General features: G+C 45.0%; 1 protein-coding gene across 2 annotated transcripts in view; it reads left to right on the top strand.

Annotated features, from left to right (window-relative positions):
* The first annotated feature begins 4,326 nt into the window (after positions 1–4,326).
* The window catches only part of LOC122921102 (synaptotagmin-A-like), a 108,992-nt gene continuing 101,706 nt past the window's right edge, over positions 4,327–11,612 (top strand). Inside the window, exon 1 of one of the 2 annotated variants that reach the window (XM_044271039.1) lies at positions 4,327–4,385. The gene's annotated coding sequence lies outside the window, so the exon portion shown is untranslated. Of the gene's footprint in view, positions 4,386–6,317; positions 6,391–11,612 lie in introns of those variants that run through there. The other variant, XM_044271038.1, reaches the window with a different exon arrangement.

The following is an 11,612-nucleotide window of genomic DNA, read 5'->3' as shown; positions in this document are numbered from 1 at the left end:
GGGACATTTTTTATTTATTTATTGCATTTTACTTATTTTGGACTAAAACATTCTTTTCAGTTGATCTTCATAAAAAATTAACAGCTCTCATTTAATGTGTATTTGCAGACTGCCAGGCTCCCACTTACAGTAAATCCCATCAGAGAACTGCTCTGATTGCCGAATTTGTAGCCCTCATCTCTGAATTTCTGACAGCTCATAACAATTATTAGAGCTCAGTCCTTATCAGTACGGCCTCTTTCACATGAACTTATTTGCAATCTGTATAAAGTGCATATTTTGTGTACCAGAATCTTCTGCTAATGTTAATAAATAGGGCTATTCACACGGGCGTGTCATTTCCTATTTTTGTGTGTATTTGCTTCCAAAAACACCGATTATAATGTATGGGAGTGCATCATATAGGCAGGAAGGAAGGAATACACATCCAGATAAATTACTGATTCAATACTGTACACAGTGGGAATGATATCTCATCTGGGGTCCGTGTGTATTCCAGATTCAGAATGCTGACAGATTTCAATACGCTCGTGTGAAAGGGCATTTGATAAGAATTGATGTATATTGAGTGCTTATGAGCTGTCAGGAGTTTAGGGATAAGGGTTACCTATCCAGCTGTCAGTGCAGTTCTCTGGCTGATCTTTTTAACCTCTTCCCAACATTCGCTGTACATGTATGGCAAGTTCTGTAAAGATTGTGCCAGCTCAGGAACCCGGGTGACTGTTTGCTTTACACAGTAGTTACATGGTGGCAGAGTCCTTGATAGGCAACAATGTACTTTTAACCCCTCAGGTGCATCTGAGCGGTCATTTACCAAGATTGCTGGACTCCAGGTGACGGTTGTGGGAGCAGTTTCGTTGCAATGGCAGATAAGCCCTTCTGAAGGCTCCGAGGCCCATAAAATGGGGTGACCTCACATGCCACCATATATCCAGTAAAGATCCATAAAGCCTATGCAGACTTACTTGTTTATGTCATTTTTTTCATAGAGCTCATCGTCCCGTTGAGCCTCTCTAATGATCGCGTCCTTTGTCTGCTGCATGAAGTGAAAGCTGGATGTTGATTAGTAATGAGCTGGTTACCGCCCGCTGTTGGGCGTATTACTTCACTTGTGTTCTGATTGATCATATTATATATAGGCGATTGGTTTATAATGATGATGTATTTGGACTGAGAAAGGCTGTGTGCCGAAACGCTTCTATCATATACTTTATGATGATGAAATAAAAGTATATACTTATAATCAAGACACGTTGCTGGGATTTCTTCTGCTTTATAGGCTGTTCAGTAGCAGATCTATATTTTATTTTTGTTGAACACTCCCTCAACAGTTAAAGGAAGTATTCTTTAGAGTAGGTGTACTTGATGGGTGTATTCGCCTTTCGTCTGATTAAGCCGTCCTAGATAAACATCATTGTTCACAGTCCTAAACACACATATGATAAATAGCTCTAAGCAAACTGAGAAGTATGCAGGTTTTATCTCCGTATGTCCCTGACATTTCCTGGAGTCAGGTTTTACAGGTCTTATGACATAATGAAATGGATTTGTAACGTGTAATAAATGTCAGCTACTGTGCACTTCATAATAGAGAGGATGAAATGCTGAAAGAAGGTCAGGAAATGTGATCTAAAAATATAAAATACCATGGAAAATGATGAGATATAGCAGATTAGCTGCAGAAACGTCTGAGACTGTTTCATATGTACAGTATCTGAATAGGGCTTGCAGAAATAACCCCAAATATAGTGGACGGATTTTCTGATGCTATTTCTGCAACAAATATGCAACATTTTTTCAGTTTCAGGAGGAAATTGGACAACACAGGGGACCTTTCTGCAATAAAAAGTGATCATTACTTAGGGTACTTTCCAGTGGCATAGCATAGGGGGGCGGTTGCCCCGGGCACCAAACTGCAGGGGGGCGCTGGCTCCTGGTGCAAAAAAACCTTTTAATCACTGTGTTTTTCCATTTTTCTTCTGCTGCGCAGAGCAGAGCGAGGGGCGGTTTAGCAGTGCGCCCCCTGATCATCAGGGCGCGCACGGCAGTATGACACTTCACTGATAGGCTCCGCCCACCTTCCAGGCGGGAAAGACAATGCGGAGCCGGAGCAAGAAGAAGATGGCTGTCGACTGCACTGCCACTTCAGGACTGGTCCAGACAGTGTCACTCCCTCTCTGAGGGTTAGGTATGGGGTGGGCAAGCAGTATATGAATAATGAAGGGGTAATACAGTGAAGTGCCATGAGAGCCAGGCTAAGTCCGCCAAGCAGGTGGCAGTCAGGGTGCTGGTGAAGGAGAACCAGGGATACTGAGACAGTACTGCCTCTGGGATGCCATTTGCTCATCTCTGCTGTCAATATATAATAGGCCTACCCATGTATATGGACAGCAGAGGTGGGCAGATGGCATCCCAGAAGCAGTACTGTCTCAGTATCCCTGGTTATGCTTCACCAGCACCCTGACTGCCACCTGCTTGGACTGGCTCTCCTGGCACTTCACTGCCTGCTGCTTGGTTATCAGCTTCCTCTTCGTCTTTTATCTCCTGTTCTGGAACCAGGTTTTGATCTGGGTCCCTGTGAGCTTCAGGGCTGCAGCCAGCCAGGTCTGCCCTCAGTCTCAGGTCCAGACAAGTATCTCTGCAGACAGTCACTGACCACGTTTCAAGTCCCTCTGAGGCTCAGCCTGAGCGACTGAGCTGAGGCACAATTTTAATAAACTAAACAGTGCCTGGCCTGCTGCACCACTAACTGCAGACCAGTGAGGGCAGCAGTAGTTGTATTTCTTCAGTTTAATGACTGCTTGCTGCCCAGAGAGGTAATTTTTGTGGGGGAAATATGTTATTATTGTGGAGGCCTAGGTGGAATATGCACAGTGAGTACTACTAGTAATATTCTTTCCCATAGGCCTATTGTGCAGCAGATTCTACTTGGGCCCCCACAGTAATAATCCAGGGATCTCAAGTCTCCCGGACGTTCAGGGAGTCTCCCGCTATTAGATAGCGGCTCCCTGACGCCCGCATGTGAAACAATATATCCCGGAAATGTTTACTCGCAGTAAACCTTTCCAGCAACCTGTAGCAGTGTCCCCCTTCTCGGCGCGTGCGCACAGTGCAAGAAGAAGCCGATGCCAGCAGTCCGCAACGGCGCATCAGGCTGAGCCTGTGCGCACGCGCTGGATCTCAAAGCGGGAGGAGGGGGAGGGAGAGGGAGAGGGAGAGGCGGCACTGAGGAGTAGAAGGTGGCGCTGGGCACGAGCGGCGGTTTGTGTGGCCGGGCACCATGCATCCACAGACCTCCCCTGCTTGGGCACCTTAATTCAATGATTGACAGGTTAGTAAAACCTGTTTTTCCACAGAATAAAGCCACAAATAGCTTTTATAAGGCCACCTTAAAAATCAGAATGCTACCCTGGACATGAGCATATGTTTAGCTCACAGGGCTTATAGGTGGTGACAGAATCCCTTTAAACATATACATAAATATGATAATTTGGGCAGGGTAATGAGCCCAGTCCTCCACACCATAGAGCAAAGTGTGCAGATACTGCATATGTTGAAAAATGTAATAAAAAGTATGTGAAAGAAAAAAATGAAAAAAGAAAACCTCCCGGAAATGAGAAGTGCACCTCCCTGAAATGAGTTTTTGCAGGTTGGGATGTCTGATAATCCTTTGTATTAGGCCTCATGCACACGACCGTTGTTTTGGTCCGCATCAGAGACGCAGTTTTTGCGGCTTGAATGCGGACCTATTCACTTCCATGTGCTGTCCCCATCCGTTGCTCTGTTCCGTGGTCCGCAAAAAAAATATAACCTGTCCTATTCTTGTCCGCAGAACGGACAAGAATAAACAGTTATATCAATGGCTGTCCGTGCCGTTCCGCAAATTGCAGAACACTCACGGACGTAATCCGTGTTTTACGGATCTGCAATTTGCGGACCACAAAACACACAACGGTCGTGTGCATGTAGCCTATATCCATTGTTAGTCCTCATTAGGCCCCAGCCAGGCCTCACTGAGAATCTCAAATGGCAATTTACATTAATAATACATTAATAATAAAGAGGGGGCCATTATATTAATAAAAAAGAGGGGGCCATTATATTAATAATAATACAGAGGGGGTCATTTTAATATACAAGGGGAATTATATTATGGGGAATGGGGGACTATCTGTCTTGCTCTAGCACAGTATTGGGGGGCAGCAGGATGAGTTGTTGAGACACCAGGAGGAGAGAATGATAGGAAAGTGAGGAACCTAAATTTTCTTTCTGTAAAACTCTGCAGAGACGAGAAGCGGCTGAAAGAAGGTGTCATGGCGGTCTTATCTCTGAATGAAGACGTTGAGTAAAGTCTACATCACAGGAGACGTCACTGGATATAACAGGTATGGTGCTGTATTCTACTGTATATAATAATGTCCATCCACATAGCTGTTTCACGGTAGGGTTGGGGGAGGACATAGAGAATTTGGCGCACCCTGCCGCATCCTGGCCCCAGACTTCAGGTCACACTGTGCGTGTTCTGAATTCTGGGGGCTCACACCCATCTACTACATTGTCTGTACTCAGAGAGTTATCACTGTGCTATCTGAGGTGTTACATAGGACTGCAGGTGAATCTACTACATTATCTGTACTCAGAGAGTTATCACTGTATTATCTGTGGTGTTACATAGGACTGCAAGTGATCTACTACATTATCCGTTAAAAGGGGCGTGCCCACAGGCTGGTGAGGGATGGGGGGCGGCACAATTTTTGGCTTTGCTTTGGATGCTGGCGACCCACGCTACTTTCCCACTAGCGTTATTCTTTTCCGGCATTGAGTTCCGTCCTATGGGCTCAATACCGGAAAAGAACTGATCAGTTTTAGCCTAATGCATTCTGAATAGAGGGCAATCCGTTCAGGATGCATCAGGATGTCTTCAGTTCAGTCTTTTTGCCTTTTCAGGACAAAGATAATACCGCAGCATGCGGCTTTTTTCCCCATTAAAATGCATTAATGCCGTATCTGGCCCCGAGTGTTTCCGGCAAAACGGATCCAGCATTGCGGTCTGCGCATGCTTAGACCGCAAAAAATGTGAAAAAAAAGTCGGATCCGTTTTTTCAGATGACACTGGAGAGACGGATCCGGCATTTTAATGCATTTGTCAGACGGATCCGGCTGACAAATGCCATCAGTTTGCATACGTTTTGCCAGATCCTCTGCCGCAAGTGTGAAAATACCCTTACCTGGCAGATTCTTGTTCTGCGACTCCGGTTCTCCCTGCCAGGATCAGTTTACCGTGACTGCTACAGCCAATCACTGGCCTCTTCAGTGCACCCATGAGGCCGGTGATTGGCTGCAGTGGTCATGTGCTGTTGACGTGATGTTGCCACTGCTCCTAGGTAAACAGATCACGCCAAGAGAGTTAGAATTTATATCTCTAATAAATATAGCTGACACATACAGTAACTCTGATACCTCAAAGGGATTGTCCAGCTTTTATATAAAGATATATCCCCAAGTCAGCTGTAACTGGAAGAAATCCACACTCGCCTGTTCCCTGTCACTCCATTCTGGCCCCATGGCTCTCACTTCCAGTCCTCATCTGTCAACTTCCGCATGGACGGGGTCATGTAAGCTCCTGCAGCCAGTGACTGGCCTTAGTGGTGACATTATTGGCTGCAGTGACACATGTGTCCCTGTTGGCAAATTGGGACCTGAAGACGAGTAAAGAGAGCCTGGGAGCCGAACCGGAGCAGCGGGTTTCTGGTGGGTATGGTTTTCTTCACAGGAACAGATGGCTGGTGGCAAAACAAATGAAAAATGGACATCCCCTTCACATGCATTTAGCCACTTAGTGAAGTGACTCATTTTAGCCTAAAGTACAAATGTCATATCGACTTTATTAATGTGTAGGGTAAATGATTAGAAGTATCTTTGTAATAAACTTTATTAGCTAATTTAGTTCACTTTTAGTTAAAAATGGCTCTGAAGTCTAATTGAATGTTGCTAAGGAAAAACCACCTTCAGCATGTACTGTACCGCTCTGCCTGAGTAGGACCTGTTCACAACAGTATTATCAGTATGGGTATAAACAGTATTATTTGAAAAGCTGGAAATAACATGTACTGTAGTGACTTTTTCTCCAATCAGTAAAATGCCAGTCCATCTAGGCAGGGGTCCACAGTCTAGCAATGATATCCTTTTCAATGGGTTGTCAAAGTAAGTTTAGAGGCAGAATTGTCTTTGACACAGCACTTCATTCTGGGAGTGGTGACAAAGTACTGTACAACGTGTAGTATAAAGACTACACCTCCCAGAGTGCAAATGATTAGATCAACTTCTGTGCAGATACCATGCCAGCATGAAACGCTGTGAGCTCAGCAGCCTGCACAGTCGTGAGTACAGGTGAGTAAACTGGTATTGGCTGTATCCACTGTATTTTGCAACCTTTTTTTTTTTGTACGTATTGTTGTTTATAACTTTTTTTTTTTTTTGCCTTGTTTTGTGCCACATTGTACAGCACTAGGGAATATGACCAATCACAGGTGCATGAATGGGGCATGGGCTTAAGAGATTGCCTTTTTAAGTGCTTATTCTCACATTTGTATTTACAATTGTCTGTGTTGCAGCCGCAATATACAAAGATTTTTGATACGACAGTGAGGTCCATATGTTTGCGTAGGACCTGTTGACCACTGGAGGTTCCTGTTCCATGGGACACAACCCTAAATAGGACTTCCTCTGGTCATGTGAATAGCACTGCTTCTATGGCTCTATATGTTATTCACATGCAGTCTGATAACACACCGAAGAACAATATGGTTGTGTGAGTTAGGGTTGTATCACACCAACAGATTATCTGACCAGTATCTGTACAATCAGACCAATAGTTGGTGTGAATAACAAAAGATCTGTGTGTGTAATTGGCCAGCTGACCACAGATAATTTGTTGGTGTAATACAGCGCTAAGCTCTAAGGATAAGTGTCCCAGGGTTGGCGGAACAAACCGTACCGTGTTCATCAGTAGGCACAATGCTTTACTGAATACTCCTGCTGAAGTGATATCAGATCTCATGTACATGGCTGCACCGTGCAACCCTATTGACCAGACACCAAAAGGGAGGACTGTGGCTGGAGGGTTTATGGGCACTAGCTGGTACTGTTATGTGGGTCTGTTGTTTGGTATGCTGACTAAGTTCTGTAAAGTTATGGGGCACTGAATAAGGTTGGTATGAGTTAATGAATCCCCCTTTGACAAAATACTGCATATGCCTCTATATGACTCTGCGATTTAAGGCTACATACACACGAACATATTTTGTTTCTGTGTCCGTTCAGGTTTTTTGCAGATTGGAGGAGAACCCAGTCATTTCAATGGGTCCGCAAAAAATGTGGACAGCACACTGTGTGCTGTCAGCATCCGTATGTCCGTTCTCTACCCCACAAAAAATATAGAGCATGTCCTATTCTTGTCCGTTTTGCGGAATGTAGCCTAATAATTGATAGGAATGTTTAAAATAAATATTCTTCTTTTACTAACATAACATAGTAACATAGTACATAAGGCCGAAAAAAGACGTTTGTCCATCCAGTTCGGCCTGTTATTCTGCAAGTTGATCCAGAGGAAGGCAAAAAAACTGTGAGGTAGAAGCCAATTTTCCCCACTTAAGGGGGAAAAAAATTCCTTCCTGACTGCAATCAGGCAATCAGAATAACTCCCTGGATCAACGACCCCTCTCTAGTAGCTATAGCCTGTAATATTATTACTCTCCAGAAATACATCCAGGCCCCTCTTGAACTCCTGTAGTGAACTCACCATCACCACCTCCTCAGGCAGAGAGTTCCATAGTCTCACTGCTCTCACCGTAAAGAATCCTCTTCTATGTTTGTGTACAAACCTTCTTTCCTCCAGACGCAGAGGATGTCCCCTCGTCACAGTCACCGTCCTGGGGATAAATAGATGATGGGAAAGATATATTTATACATACAGTGCTGCCCATAATTATTCATACCCCAGGCAAATTTTGACTTAAAGTTACTTTTATTCAACCAGCAAGTCATTTTTTGACGGGAAATGACCCAGGTGTCTCCCAAAAGATAAGACGATGTACAAGAGGCATTATTGTGGGAAAAAAAACATTTCTCAGCTTTTATTTACATTTGAGCAAAAAGTGTCCAGTCCAAAATCATTCATACCCTTCTCAGTAATCAATAGAAAAGCCTTTATTGGCTATTTCAGCAATCAAACGCTTCCTATAATTGCAGACCAGCTTTTTGCATGTCTCCACAGTTATTTTTTGCCCATTCATCTTTAGCAATGAGCTCCAAATCTTTCAGGTTGGAGGGTCTTCTTGCCATCACCCTGATCTTTAGCTCCCTCCACAGATTCTCAATTAGATTCAAGTCTGGACTCTGGCTGGGCCACTCCAAAACGTTAATGTTGTTGTCTGCTAACCATTTCTTCACCACTTTTGCTGTGTGTTTTGGGTCATTGTCATGCTGAAAGGTCCACTGGTGCCCAAGGCCAAGTTTCTCTGCAGACTTCCTGATGTTGTCGTTTAGAATCGTCATGTATTGCTCTTTTTTCATGGTGCCGTTTACTGTGATTAGGTTCCCTGGTCCATTGGCTGAAAAACACCCCCAAAGCATTAGGTTCCCACCACCATGTTTGACAATGGGGATGGGGTTCTTTGGGTTAAAGGCTTCTCCTTTTTAAACGCCAAATGAAGGAAACATCAAATTACATTTTTGTTTCATCTGACCATGACACAGAAGACCAGAAGTCTTCTTCTTTGTCCAGATGAGCTTTTGTAGAGGCCAAGCAAGCTTTTGTGTGCCTTATCTGGAGAAGTGGCGTCCTCCTTGGTCTGCATCCGTTGAACCCAGTAGTGTGCAGTGTCCATTTGATTGTCTGCCTTGAGACATTGCCACCAGCAGAGCCCAGATTCACCAGGATGGTCTTGGTGGTGATCCTTGGATTCTTTTTCACCTCTCTAACTATCCTCCTGGCCAGCACAGATGTCACTTTTGGCTTCCGACCACGTCCTCTGAGATTTTCCACAGTGCGGAACATCTTGTATTTTTTAATAATACTTTGCACTGTAGCCACTGGAACTTGAAAACATTTAGAAATGGCCTTGTAGCCCTTTCCTGACTTGTGAGCAGCCGCAAGTCCTCACTGAGCTCCTGTGTCTTAGCCATGACTGTCCACAATCCAACTGCAGAGAGCTGCTGTTTTTCACCTGTTGAGTTGATTAAAACAGCTGTTCCCAATTAATCAGGCCAGCACAGATGTCACTTTAATGGGTCCGCGATCCGCCCGTTCCGCAAAAAGATAGGACATGTTCTATCTTTTTGCGGAACAGAAATACGGGACGCAACCCCACGGAAGCACTACCCGTATTTCTGTTCCGCAAAAAGATAGAACGTGTCCTATCTTTTTGCGGAACGGGCAGATCGCGGACCCATTAAAGTGAATGGGTCCGCGATTCGATGCGGCTGACCTACGGCCGGCGATCGTGCATTGCTGCCTGCAATTTGCGGGCTGCAGCACGGGTCACACACGTTCGTGTGAACTCGGCCTAAGGCCTCTATCAGAGGGGAAAAGGTGCGGGAAAAGGTGCGTTGTGGGAACATGCGCGATTTTTCCACGCGAGTGCAAAACATTGTAATGCGTTTTGCACTCGCGTGAGAAAAATCGGCATGTTTGGTACCCAAACCTGAACTTCTTCACAGAAGTTCAGGCTTGGGATCGGTGTTCTGTAGATTGTATTATTTTCCCTTATAACATAGTTATTAGGGAAAATAATAGCATTCTGAATATAGAATGCATAGTACAATAGCGCTGAAGGGGTTAAAAAAAATTAAAAATAATTTAACTCACCTTAATCCACTTGCTCGCGCAGCCCGGCATCTCTTCTGTCTGTCTTCTGTGCTGTGTGCAGGAAAAGCACCTGTGGTGACGTCACTCCGGTCATCACATGATCCATCACCATGGTAAAAGATCATGTGATGGACCATGTGATGACCGGAGTGACGTCACCACAGGTCCCGGTCCCGTTCTGTGCGGCCGTTCCGCAATTCCGGATTTGCGAACCCACTGAAGTGAATGGGTCCGCATTCGTGATGCGGAATGCACACGGAACTGTGGCCGTGTATTGCGGCCCGCAATTTGCCGCAATAGCCACTTTCTGGCTAGTACTGACAAATGTGTTTGCAAGGTGACTATATGGCACTTACTAATATAGCCATTGTTTAAAATTCTGTGCCTTTTTCTATATTTTATAAGAATATGATTCCTTATGTGTCATGTTTTCTTTGCTGTCCACAGGGACGTCCTGTCCGTAAAATGGCTAGGTCATGATGGAGCGTGATGTTCTGTCTCAGCATCGGTTGTACTTGCGACAAGCTTCTTGTAGACCCAGTCTATAAGGATGTGTGCAGCAGGTTGAATGAGCACCTTAAGGCTGGGTTCACACCTGAGCGTTTTACAGCGCGTTCCTACGCGCTGTAAAACGCACAACAGGCAAGAACCAATGATTCCCTATGGGAAGGGTTCACACCTGGGCGTTTTACAGTGCGTACGATCGCGCTGTAAAACGCCCGACGCTCAAACAAGTGCTTGAGCTTTTTTTTGGGCGTTTGTCGCGCGTTCCCGCACATAGATATTCGGGAACGCGCGACAATGTGTGCACCCCTGTCTCTGTATGCGCGATTGTAAACGCCCGTACAATCGTGCATACAGAGCGCTCGTTTCAGAACGCTCAGGTCTGAACCCAGCGTTAGGGTACATGCACACGTTCAGGATTCATGTGCGGAGAATCCGCACTGAAATCCGCAGGTGTTCGCAGGCAAATCTGTGCGGTCAGTCCGCATTAATTGATGCGGATTTGCGTGCGGATTTGGTGCGGATTTTCCGCATGCGGATTTCACTAAGTGAATGAAGAAAATCTGGTCAGGAAAAAAAATAATAATTGATATGTCGCGGATTTTAAAATCCGCACCGCAGGTCAAAATCCGCGCGGAAAAAAATCTGCATCGTGTGCATTGAGAATTTCAAATTCTCATAGAATACAATGTACTTGACCTACGGTGCGCATTTTCCGTACGCAAATCCGCGCGCAAAATCTGCGCGCAAAATCCACACGCAATCCTGATCGTGTGCAGGGGGCCTAACAGCTTACTCAGTGAATAAAGACTCCAGAGGTGTTTTCCAAATGCTACTTTATGCTTCAAGGTAGCAAAGGTATAAACATAGAGGCTTTTTCATAGGTAAATTTCCAATGAAGTTACACAGCAGCTCCCTCACTCTGCAGTCTCTTCACAACAACTATACAAAATGGAGTTACAGCAGGAAATGGAGGATGGGAGCAACCAACTAGCCAGAAACAGCAGGGGTGTAAGGATGATACCAAGTAATATAGTAACCTAACATGTAATAACAACTGCTAGACCGTAAAAACTGCGTGGCAGCACGTGTGACCAGGCAAATCACTCAGCCTCCTGCATTCAGACGCACTGCAGCTGCACTAAACTCCCAACAGTGAATGTGGAGATGGCACGTACAGTGTATTTGAATGGAGGAAGCATCACAAGGAGGTGATTTGCCTGGTCACGTGACCCTCCAT

Source organism: Bufo gargarizans, chromosome 10 (genome assembly GCF_014858855.1).
Source record: "Bufo gargarizans isolate SCDJY-AF-19 chromosome 10, ASM1485885v1, whole genome shotgun sequence".
Lineage (NCBI taxonomy): Eukaryota > Metazoa > Chordata > Amphibia > Anura > Bufonidae > Bufo > Bufo gargarizans.
This window is presented reverse-complemented; position numbering and strand designations above follow the sequence as displayed.